Source organism: Mixophyes fleayi, chromosome 5 (assembly GCF_038048845.1).
Source record: "Mixophyes fleayi isolate aMixFle1 chromosome 5, aMixFle1.hap1, whole genome shotgun sequence".
NCBI classification, from domain to species: Eukaryota; Metazoa; Chordata; class Amphibia; order Anura; family Limnodynastidae; genus Mixophyes; species Mixophyes fleayi.
Window position 1 is genome coordinate 36,737,957 of NC_134406.1, and position 11,912 is coordinate 36,749,868.

The 11,912-nt window shown below is 39.9% G+C and overlaps 1 protein-coding gene across 1 annotated transcript in view; it reads right to left on the reverse strand.

The window, feature by feature from the left end:
• The window catches only part of EPC1 (enhancer of polycomb 1), a 54,008-nt gene extending 50,025 nt beyond the window's left edge, over positions 1–3,983 (reverse strand). The window contains exon 1 of the mRNA XM_075212048.1: positions 3,770–3,983. The gene's annotated coding sequence lies outside the window, so the exon portion shown is untranslated. The remainder of the gene's footprint in view (positions 1–3,769) is intronic.
• Between the last annotated feature and the right edge of the window lie 7,929 nt (positions 3,984–11,912).

Below are 11,912 nucleotides of genomic sequence, written 5' to 3' on the forward strand. Positions count from 1 at the left end.
TAGACTTTATATAGTGCCGGACTGTATCTTCTAGAAAAAGTAAACAACTATACACTGGTGTCTGCATGGTAAATAGAAGGATAGAAACATTTCATTGCATTCCTGTTTGTGTCATATATTTCATTGCTGTCCTTGTGGAACATATTTATAGAAGCTACTAGAGTAGGTGAACCATCCAACAGTGACTACCGAGGGCTTCCTGGAGCTTTGAGGACATTGTGGAAATACAGAACTGTAACAAAAGAGTCAATTCTTACTAATACATACATAACCAGGTTTGTAAAAAAGCAAAAAATTAATAAAAAAATAAAGCAATACAAAAATTCCAACAAAGCCTCCCATTAATACGGGACACTTTGTCCTTCATTCCTCAGTTATATCACTGGTTACAAGTGAATTGACAGACTGGGTGTGGCCAAAAAAATTACTTTCTCCAATGGCATGCAGACGAGAGGTACACCTTCACCATATCACTATTGGGCAGCACAGTGGCTTAAGCTGGGTACACAATACAGAAATTTCGACCAACTTTTTATGCCGAGCGATTTTACATGCGATCGATGGTCCGATCGCTCGGTCCATGGACTGCATACACACTAGCCTTGTTTAGAACGATAAAGGCATGAGCGGACGTCCCTTTAGCGACTTTTTACAGCCATGTTGTCGTGAGCAATGACTGTAATTTCGTACTCACTGTTGTGGATCGGTCGGAAATTTATACACACTGCACAGCGGAAACAAGATTGGAACGAAAATATTAAACGGTACGACCAACCAAATGAGGTGACAATCGTCCATTTGGGCAGACTTTCGACCATCGTGTCACTGCACACACTGACCCGACTTTTGAATGAACGGTCGTATGTCGGCTGTTTGAGCCGATTATTGGACGAAAACAGTGTAGTGTGTACCAAGCTTTAGTGGTTAGCACTTCTGCCTCACAGCACTGGGTTCAATTCCTGACCATGGTCATATCTGTGTGGAGTTTGTATGTTCTCCCAGTGTCTGCATGGGTTTCCTTCAGGTGCTCTGGTTTCCTCCCACACACCCAAAAACATACTAGTAGGTTAATTTGGCTATTATCAAATTGATCCTAGTCTGTCTGTGTGCGTGTTAGAGAATTTAGACTATAAGCTCCAATGGGGCAGGGACTGATGTAAGTACAGCACTGCAGAATTAGTGGCGCTATATAAATAGCTGCTGATACGCGAATAAAATAATGAAGTATTCAGCCAGTCAAGTCATGAAGAACTTTTAGAGAGTCAACGAATAGGTGTGTCCGTTGACAGACAGGAATGACTCTCAAATGTTAAGTGCCTTTTTAGAAAAGGAAAGATATACTTTGATGGCAGTGAGTGACATTTGTTGTATATTCGTAATGGTAGTTGTGAGCGGGGAATAGGGTTCAATAATTTTACAGACAGTGAAATGTCTATCTGTGACATTATAGACTGAAGACATATTAAAATACAATTCTTGTATGAATAGAACGATGGCCCAGGTACTGTGACTTTGTAGAGTGGAAAGTTTATTGAAAAGTTCCTTGTTCTTTTTAAAGACACAAGCAACCATCTTTAGTGCACATTAAAACCACATTCTACGCGTTAACCAGCTCTTTAAGTAGGCTCCGATGCAGAACGCATTACAAATTAGGTTTGTAAAAATAGTTTCATTATCAAGTAAAATAGAATCCTCAAAAGTTCTGTGTAACTGTGTATGAGAAAACTAAAAAGGCAAGGTTTCTAAAATTACAGGTACACTGTAAACACCCATCGTATACACCCTTTCACTAGGATTTTCCAGTGCTTTTGCCTGTCTTAAATTAATCTCGGGATCACACTGGTTTGAGAAATTCTCAGAGGATTTCAATTAAAAGAACAGCCATTTTGTCTGCAGTAGTGACACAAAGCTTCACAATAGACTTAAATCCTACTTTACAAAAACAATCTTAGTTTTCCATTATAGTTAGAAGTATTGGTACATTGTGCTCCAGTATCTGAATAATGAAAAAGTAATTACATTTTTATTTTTGAGTAAAAGGAGACTAACACATTAGGTTTCACTTATTAATCCAAATGTATAAAGTATAAAGTATAATATATATATATATATATATATATATATATATATATATATATAAATAAATGTGTCAGATTTGAAACAAACAGTATTGTGTGCTTGAGCGGTAACGTAAGAAAATTATTAATATATTAAATTATTTTTAAAAAAATATAGTTTACTACTTGAAAATTCAAGAAATGTAATTACAATGCGGTGGACTTGCCACTTGAAAGGGGAGGGGGGGGGGGGCTTAGTGGTTATCACACGTAAACCTTACAAAAAACTTTTTTTTTTTTGCTGGAATTTTCCATGGTCTGCAGTTTTACATAGAAAGTGACAACTTTTTAAGGGACAAGCACTCGAGTCTTTTGCCAGACAGTCCCTCCTAACCATGTCCCTAGGTTCAAAATTGCTTTTTATGGTATGTCTAATAAGATTTTGCAGATAGATATATTACAACAATAGAAGGACCATAAACCAAGATCGAAAAGAAGACAGTCAATTCTTATCATACTCAACCCACTTAGGTGACATTGCTAAGCAGCCTAAGAAAATGGATCACAGACTGTGCTGGTTATTATTCCTGCCATTGTTTAATAAAAAAAAAAAAAAAATGCCGATGAGATCAGCTGCAGATTGTGGGGTTTGGAAAATGAAGAGAAAGGAACACACAGCAACATTTGTCTATTATTAACTTCACTACATCTCCGGCACCTGCATTGTTACACAATTACATAGTTATAGCATAAAATGTAACACAGATCATCAGATCAAGCCTTGCCCCACCTCTATCCCCTTTCTCTTAGTGTAACTGACATATAAAATTGGTTAAGAGCACCACAGCGCCACCAACACAGATCAATGTATTTAATAAGAAAAGAAAAAAAAAAAAACTCCCACCGTGTGCAAAAAAAATTTGATACAAATAAAAAGGGGACATTAAAACAGTAAAATAGCTTCCTAATTGTTTCCTACTGGATTCCATTTAGAAACAGAGGGAGTTACATGGGCAATATATCATCCCACCAGTGCCATACGACACCCGGTGATCGCCATAGAGGGAGCTGATCTTCACAAATGAGAACAGCCACCATTGAGTACCAGCCATAACTTAGAATATAATAAACCTCTTGTGTCAAGTCTCCTCCTTCTTCCCACTTTGCATTAAACAAACGATTCAGATCATTTAACAAACTATGTACACCAGATGTTTGGCTACAGTTAATCTGTTGATACATATAATTTAATTTCACCGGTGCTTTAAAAAAATAAAAATAAAATAAAAATAAATAAATAAACAAAAAATGTATTCTTGGATAACATTGCAGTTGTTTTGTACTGTATCATAACCTAGCCTATAAAAATACACAACAAAATATTGTGATATACACACACAGTGCTATAAAACACACAAATTATTTACAGCCACACAAAATATTTCTACAACACGTAGGTACAAAAAAAAAATATTTAAACAAAACACATGTACACTGTACAACACGTTGGCCGCAGACATTTCTATAGATTTCAGAAGGTAACAATTAATAATGTTTAATTATATAAAACACAGAGTAATGATAATCTGCATGGTTATATCTAAAAACAGAAAAGAAAGCTTGAAAATAATACACATTTACAAAGCACTCACCCACTTTTTCTAAGACTTTGGGAGAAACTTGAATAAAATTGATATGGATGATGAACTCACCTCTTGAGCAGGCGGTTAGGGTGATGACAAGCCATAGAAAGGAATTATTAAAACTATATAAGCTGAGGACTTGGGCTCTATCAAACAATCTCCAAGCAGCAGATGGCTTTGCAAACATCTTGACATGGAAAGGCAAACACGAAGTCCTACTTAGTTCCATGGTGTCTGATTAGACAGAGGTTTTTCTTCCTCAATCTGCAAGCTTTGTAAGAAGAAAAAAAAAACCCCCAAAGAAGATTAGAAGCGGAGGCAGCCACAAGACTCTGGGGTTAACAACTTTGCAATGGCAAATAGGCGGATTGTGATTGGATGGGAGGGCAGTGTCCCTCCAGTCTGCACTATCCCCCAGCTCACCCCCCTCCCCTCTGCAGCCTGGAAAAAAAAGGCAGTGTGCCATTTTAAACTCATATCATACAAACACAAACCTGCTTTTATGTGCAAGCTAAACTATGCACCTATTGTGCAGATAACGTTTGTTCAATAAATAAATCCAACCCATTCTGGAGGGCAGATTGATCTCTTTACTTGAAGGTTTTAAAATCACACCTCCGTAATTTAATCAGACTGAAATGATGTCATGGGGAATGCAAGTTATTACAATGCAATAATATCTGATGGATTGTCCTGGCATATCTTATTTGACATATTAGGGCTTTTATAATACACACTGAGGCTATGATCACTTACCTTGCACCCGATGAGCAATACGAACCCGTTCCAATAAATCCAAGAGTCTGATATATAAAATAAGGATACTGTTGAAAAAGGATCAGTTTACACGTACTGGCAAGATTATAGCATGCTGCCCACAAACAAAATGGCCATCTTAGTGAGTCCTAAAGGACTCCCACTGCCCCTCCCTTTCTCTCCCCGGGAAGTGGTAAAGATCAACAATATGATCAACCCCCCACCACATGAAAAAGTAAAAAAAAAAAAAAAGCTTCCAAAAAAAAAAGGTCTGCTGCCTTGATTCATGCACTGCTGACAAGAGCCATTGTGAACCTCAAACTTTTCAGAGACTGATCATTGTTCTGTGAATGTGATCAGCTGCCAATCATTGAGGATTTACATAGGCTATGCTATCTAAAACTTGCTGCTTTGCATATTTATGAGGTCTTTCACCTTTCTTGGCAGCGTTTCAAATCAAGTGGGCTGGTGAAATGTGATGCCTATGTGTCTTTTCATTGCAGAGCTGACTCAGACGCTCTCTGTGCTGTTGTAAATGGGAGTGTGGTTTCCTATGCAGAGTGAGAGTCTGAGATGCAAGTTAACCTTTAGGACCTTGGTCTCACTCTTTCTTTTTGATTAGTCCAAGTAACTGTTAGTCCTAAATTTAATAGTTTAAACATGTTTTTTTGTTGTTGTTTTTTTTATTTATTTAGATAGAGAAAACAATGAAAGGATTTTTTCTTTGTTTCAAAAAAGCAATTTTTTTTTAAAATTTTAAATACGTTTACAGGTTAACGGGTTTATGCTGCATGCAATGGTTAATTTAATAGCAAACAAAATTCTGCAAAGGGCATTTACGAAGTTGCAGAATTTTATGCAGGCTGCTTAAATGCAGTTTTGTAGTGTCGCGTGCCTATATTTTGCCAAGAGGTCGGCTACTGTGGGGTTACAAAATTTTGCTGGTTCTGGGGGAAGGAGCTGGGCGGAAAGGCCAATGTAGGCTAGATGTAGAAAGCTGCCTAGTATTATGCCCACATAGAGAAAAAAGGTTTAGTGTTTTGGGCCAAGATATTTAAACAACCTTAAATGACTGGCGGGTGAGCATTTATGGGGTGTTCCTGGTTAAACGGGTGGCCACAAAGGCATCTTCTGCAGAAAAATATTATTACTCGTCTCTGGAGATATCGGACATTGGGCGTTACCCATTACTTTCAATGCCTTTTGCACCAGTCAAACACAGCTTGTGTGGGGAAATCATATTTATAGGCCCAAATATTGCCATCTAATTAAAACATTGAAAAGTATAAATGCAACACATGACATTTAAAGAGTCCTAATTTTCCTTTTCTAACATGAATTTTTAAGACAAAAAAGAGTATTATTAAGTATTCAGGCTGCAATCTGGGACCACAATCCCACATATAGTCGCCTAAACCATTTTTCATGGAGGCGCTACCCAAACGTGTAAAGTGGGCCTACATCTATGTATGTGCAAGACAGGTAAATAGGGGGGTTTGCATAAAATAAATCTGAAACATGATATAGTTGCTCGGCCTGGATGGCAAACAGTTTACATGTGCAGCCAAACTGAAGGTAGATTCTGACACTCGGTGCCCGAGAAGAGTCACAGGATTGTCATTTGTCTGGGTCATCAAAAAATTCTTCAAACGCATTCAGCATATCCAAAACAAACTCTGTTCAGAAAGTTAACTAACTCCTTGGGCATGCTCTGTGCTAAAGTCATGAGCTGCCTTCCTACAGCTGCATTCACCAGGGTATATTAAGCAGCTACTAGCATTTAGTAATTGCACGATTATTGTGCTATGGTACTTTGATCCTGCCTATGCCTATTCAATGTTTGCAGACCACTTGTTGTTTACAGGCCAACTGAACTCTGGAATCTTGTCCTCTGCTTCTAGTCTCTACATGGCATCCAGTCTTCACAGTTGTTCTGCATCTGTGATCTCATTCTGCTGTTTCCTGCAGGTCCAGAGCCACCATAATAATCTCTGTTTCAGATCAAGCAATTCTGCAAATCAGTCAAGAAATGCACAAATTAATAAATTGAGGCAGAATTGTCTCTCATTGTTAATGACTGAATCTTAAGTCTGACTTTCCAGAGATCTACTGCCTAACCAGTACCCAGACCTAGAGTGACGGTTCCAATGCGGGAAAGTTTTGTTGTAAATGGTCACTGTATTGACCATATTTAATTTGACTCACCATTGCCTAAATTTTGTTTGGACGGACTCCACAGATCTGTTAAAGGTTGGCTTGATCCCCAGTTTCCAGAAGGAGGAATTCATGGCCTTGACTTCATCTTATGGGGAAAAAGGTGATCCAATTCTTAACTCATTGTCTGGTTTACTGAAGGTCTGCTGTTTTCGATGATCCACATCTAAGAGGCCCTCTCTGTAATTATGTAGCCCATCAATATCAGTTTAGATTAGGGCTGAATGAGAAAATTAAGGATGAACTTGCTTGTATGGATCCTACTAATGATCTGAAAGTATTTATTGATAGATGCATTTCAATCAATATCCACCTTGCCGATCACAGATCAGAGGAACTCAGACCATCGATTAACTTACTGTACTCTGGTTCCACAATCAGGTCCTCTTTCATCTGAAGCTCAAAGTAGAACACAAGCACCATAAGGGATATATTTCTGGGTCAGATGATTAATTTATACCGCCTTAAGAACATTGTGATGGTTCAGATGAAATTCTACAATTTCATGTACTTTCATCTCCAGCTCTATCTGGAGGACAGGATGCTTACAACTATGGGTCTCAATGACATCAGGTCCATGGAAAACATTATAGACAAGGACAATAGTTTTGATGGAGATTAAAGTGCCAATTCATGTAGAAACAATCATGGTTTTCCAATGACCTCCGGGTTTGTCAACAACACTGCCTTTGCCTATTACTATTTTCTCCAGCCATCACGAACATCTTCAGTTTTGTTGACTTGTCATAATTCTGAGATCAATTGAATAAAGAAAACTGAAGGCATCTGTTTGTGTTGAAAATTGTTTTCCTCAAGCTTCACCTTCAGTCCTGCCTTCACAGGGTTGTCATTGTCACTATGGATTTGCTCACTCTAGGTGCCTGATGCCTATGTAAGCTACACAGATTTTGTTCATTAAGAAGCAGGCAGACAAACTACTAGCCCATCAATCGTTTGTCTGTTCATCCAATTTATTGCCTCCAACTCAAAATCCTTTTGGTCAGATCTATTCTGTGGCGCAGACAGAACTCATGTTGCTGGATGAATATATTTCAGAACATCTGAAGAAGAGCTTCTGTGACAGGATGGACCACCTATGCCACCTTGTCTGTTGTTGCTGGAAACTGGCTGGGCTTACTTTGCCACCGTTCCCTATCTTTATCTCAAATGCGATCTCTAACCGCAGTAGGAGGGGCTTAAGCTGCTGCCACCACTGGACTTCTTCACGGCATCCAAAACCGCGTTCCTTCTGGGTACCTGTCGCTGCTAGTGTATCCCCTGACTGGTACCCCTGACTCCTTTCTATAGATCAGGGTTGCAGTGGACGGATCCCCCCTGGCCTATCACACTGGCCAGAGCTGCTGGGTAGCGGGCAGAGCGGTGGTACCAGAAAGCTGGGTCCAAACCTCAGAATAGCCAGAAACGGATTAGAGTTGGGTCTATTCTGTAGGTCACAGGAAATTGCAGCAGTGAAGAATTTGTCAAGCAGGTCTTGAAGCAAGTGATGTTTATTTAGCTCAAGTGTCCTGACAAGGACAGATCACATTGGTTGAAGGTACCAGTGATCAGAAAGTCAGATGGAACAAACAGCTCGCTTTTTATACACATTATTTATAGTATCAGGATACAACATGTTTTCCCAAACATGGATTTACATGCAATGCAAAATTAACAAAATTTATACTCTGTTATATCCTAACTTGCTGCTTGCATTATTTAAAGGGATCTGAGAATCAGCCACCCCAGACAGAAAGGCATCGGCCCCCCTGTTGTGTATACAGGCTAAACAGACGTATTGGTCACTTCACATGATTAGTTCTAATTAACATCAGTCCACAGGTCTCCAGACAGTCACATAATTAGAGATGGTCACTGACCCCCGTGTTTTGGTTTTGGATCTGGATTACTTTCGTGTTTTGGTTTTGGTTTTGGCAAAAACGCCCTTGTGTGTTTTGGTTTTGTTTGGTTTTGTTTTGCAAATTGTTTTAAAAATACCATTTTATTGGTCTAAAATAACCTAATTTAGTGCTCCACCTGTTTCTTGGGTAAGTGAGTCAATAGAAATGCCCAAAGCATCTTTTCTGTTTGGCTCTAGAGTACACCCAAACCTTCTTAGTGCAAATTATGAAAAATACAGTTTAATCCCCGGTAGGCCGTCCTTAATTCTAACACTTGCCTGCAAATTATACAGACTAGCCTGCTTGTCTTCCTCTCCATCTTTGCCTATTGGCAATGTAGCCATCATCTTTGGGTGTATATTACACCCTACACTTATAGTTAAATAGAAAAAAGCCAGCCAGCATAGACTGTACAATAAAATAGAAATGGACAAATGCAGTTTGGTGTCTGTCTGTATAGGACCCCCTCCACTTGTAGTTAAATAGAAAAAAAATCAGCCTGCATAGACTGTACAATAAAATAGAAATGGACAAAGGCAGTTTGGTTTCTGTCTGTATAGGGCCCCCTCCACTTGTAGTTAAATAGAAAAAAAGCCAGCCGGCATAGACTGTACAATAAAAATAGAAATGGACAAAGGCAGTTTGGTGTCTGTCTGTGTATGACACCCTACACTTATAGTGAAATTTACAAAACAGCAGCTTTGAAAGAATGTATGTGAAATAGAAATGCCCCAAGTCCCTTTCCTGTTTGGGGGTAGATTACACCCTACACTTAGAGTGAAAGTTTTAAAAAGATGTTGTCGTCATCATCTTCAGCATCATCCTCACCCTCATCAGTGTGTACAACATCATCACAGACTATTAATTTATCTCCACTGGAATTGGCCATTAGAGAACTGTTAGTGCTTGGATGTCTTTGATGGTAAAGGCCTTCCTCGTAGAAGATGTAGTTCATTTTGATGAACATCATCTCTTCCACATTTTTCAGAAGTAACCTCCTACGTCACTCACTGACAAGGTTCCCGGCTGTGCTGAATACTCTTTCAGAGTACACACTGGAGGGTGGGCAGCTTAGGTATTGCAAAGCAAGTTTGTACATGGGTTTCTAAATGGCTTGCTTTTCTTTCCAGTAAGGAAAGGGACTGTCTGACATTTCCATATCAATTACCTCATAAAAATAATCCTCCGCCATCCTTTGCATGTTAATAGTCGGATTGGATGGAGTTATGGGCAAGGTCACACATTTTTTAGTAAAATCTTTCAAACCAGCCCAGATGTTAAACTGTTGTGGTCTGCCCCCTGCATCATCCCTGCTTTTCTTTGGAAAGTTTATTTTTTTCCGAGCAGCATTTGCCTGAGAAACTGAAAGAGGAGACGTCGTCAAGCCAAGGCCCAGTTCAGCGGACAGCTTGCTGACCAATAGCTCCTTGCAAAGGTTCACATGTCGCTCATTTTAAAGCAAAGAATCAATGTAGGTCTTAAACCTTGGATCAAGCACAGTCGCCAAAACGTAGTGATCCGAGTTTAAGATTTTAATGACTCTTGGATCATTGCGAAGCGAATTAAGTACTTGATCTACAAGGCCAACATACTTTACGGATTTGCTTTCTTTCATCTCCTCCTTCAGCTTGTCAAGCTGCTTTTCCAATAGTCGAATTAAGGGAATGACTTGGCTCAAGCTAGCAGATTCTGAACTTACTTCACACATCACAACTTCAAATGGTTTCAGCACCTTGCATAGCACAGAAAGGATTCCCCACTGTGCAAGAGTGAAATACATCCCCCCTCCTTTCCCAATGTCATGGCTTGTGCAATACGCTTGGATGGCTTTGCGCTGTTCCTCCATCCTCTGAAATATGTACAGGGTGGAATTCCACCTTGTTAACACCTCTTGCTTAAGTTGGTGGCAGGGCAAGTTAAATTGTTCTTGGAGCTGCTGCAATCCTGAAATTTTTCGGGCCACCAAAAGCATCTCCTGCACCTCACGGTTATTTCTTAGGAAGCTCTGCACCACCAAGATTACTGTGTGAGCAAAACAGGGAATGTGATGGAATTCACCCAGGTGTAATGCTCGCACAATATTGTTGGCGTTATCAGAAATGACATATCCTGGGGAGAGTCCAAGTGGTATAAGCCATGTATCAATGACATCCCTTAGTTTGCGTAACAAATTATCAGCTGTATGCCTGTTAGTGAAGCCGGTGATACAAAGAGTAGCCTGCCTGTGACAAATGTTACGTAGTGGTGTACATGCTGCTGTTGTTTCTGCTGGTGAAGGCGAATGACCAACCCAGTGGGCTGTCACAGTCATATAGTCTTTGGTTTGCCCACTTCCACCTGTCCACATATCTGTGGTTAAGTGTACAGTGGGCAGAATGGCATTTTTGAGTGCAATTACTACATTTTTACAAACTTTTTGGTATAGTTGCGGAATAGCTTTACGGGAAAAATGGTGTTGCAATGGAATTTTGTAACGGGGAAACAACACATCAATTAACTGTGAAAAACCAGCTGCGTTTATTGTGGATATTGGACGCAGATCTAACACTAGCATAGTAGCCATGGCGTCTGTGATTCGCTTGGCGACTGGGTGACTTCTGTCATATTTGCTTCCTCTAGCAAATGATTGTTTCACAGTTAATTGTTGTAATGTAGTACTGCTCTTTTTCTTGGCCTTCTTATGGGAGGAAGATTCACCCCCAGCAACAGCAGTAGCAGTGGGACTAACGCTTAAACATTCTTCAGAGGAATCAATTATAGTGCAGGAGTCATCCAGCCTTACTAAGTGGGATGCAGGTCTAACTCCGAGCACTACTGAGGATATTGATGAGGACGGTGTTGTGGGTGTAGATTGCAGCCGTTGGGATGTAGGTGACAGAAGGGTCCTAGCTGATGATGGAGTGCTTGTTATTTTTTTGCCATAACTTTCAGCTTTTCCCAACACTTTGCCATGAACTTTCGTCATATGGCGTAACATGGATGAGGTTCCAAGATGGTTAAGGTCCCTCCCTCGACTGACTGTGGCTTGACATACACTACAAATGGCTATGCAACTGTTGTCTGGATTTGGGTAGAAATAATTCCACACGTAAGAAGTGGATTTTTTTGTTTTATGCCCAGGCATGACAATGACCTTTTTCTTGTCACGTGTCAGAACTGCTGCCACTGGTGCAGGACTTACACAAACTCATCCTCATCAACATCCTCATTAGCGCCCTCGTCAGCTCCACAAATCTCCCCCTCATCCTCTCCCAATTCCAAAGTGGCATCCTCAATTGGTGTATCACCGGCTACATTCAGGCTGTTCAGGCACACATCAGCAGAAATGCTGAAAGGGCCCTTCT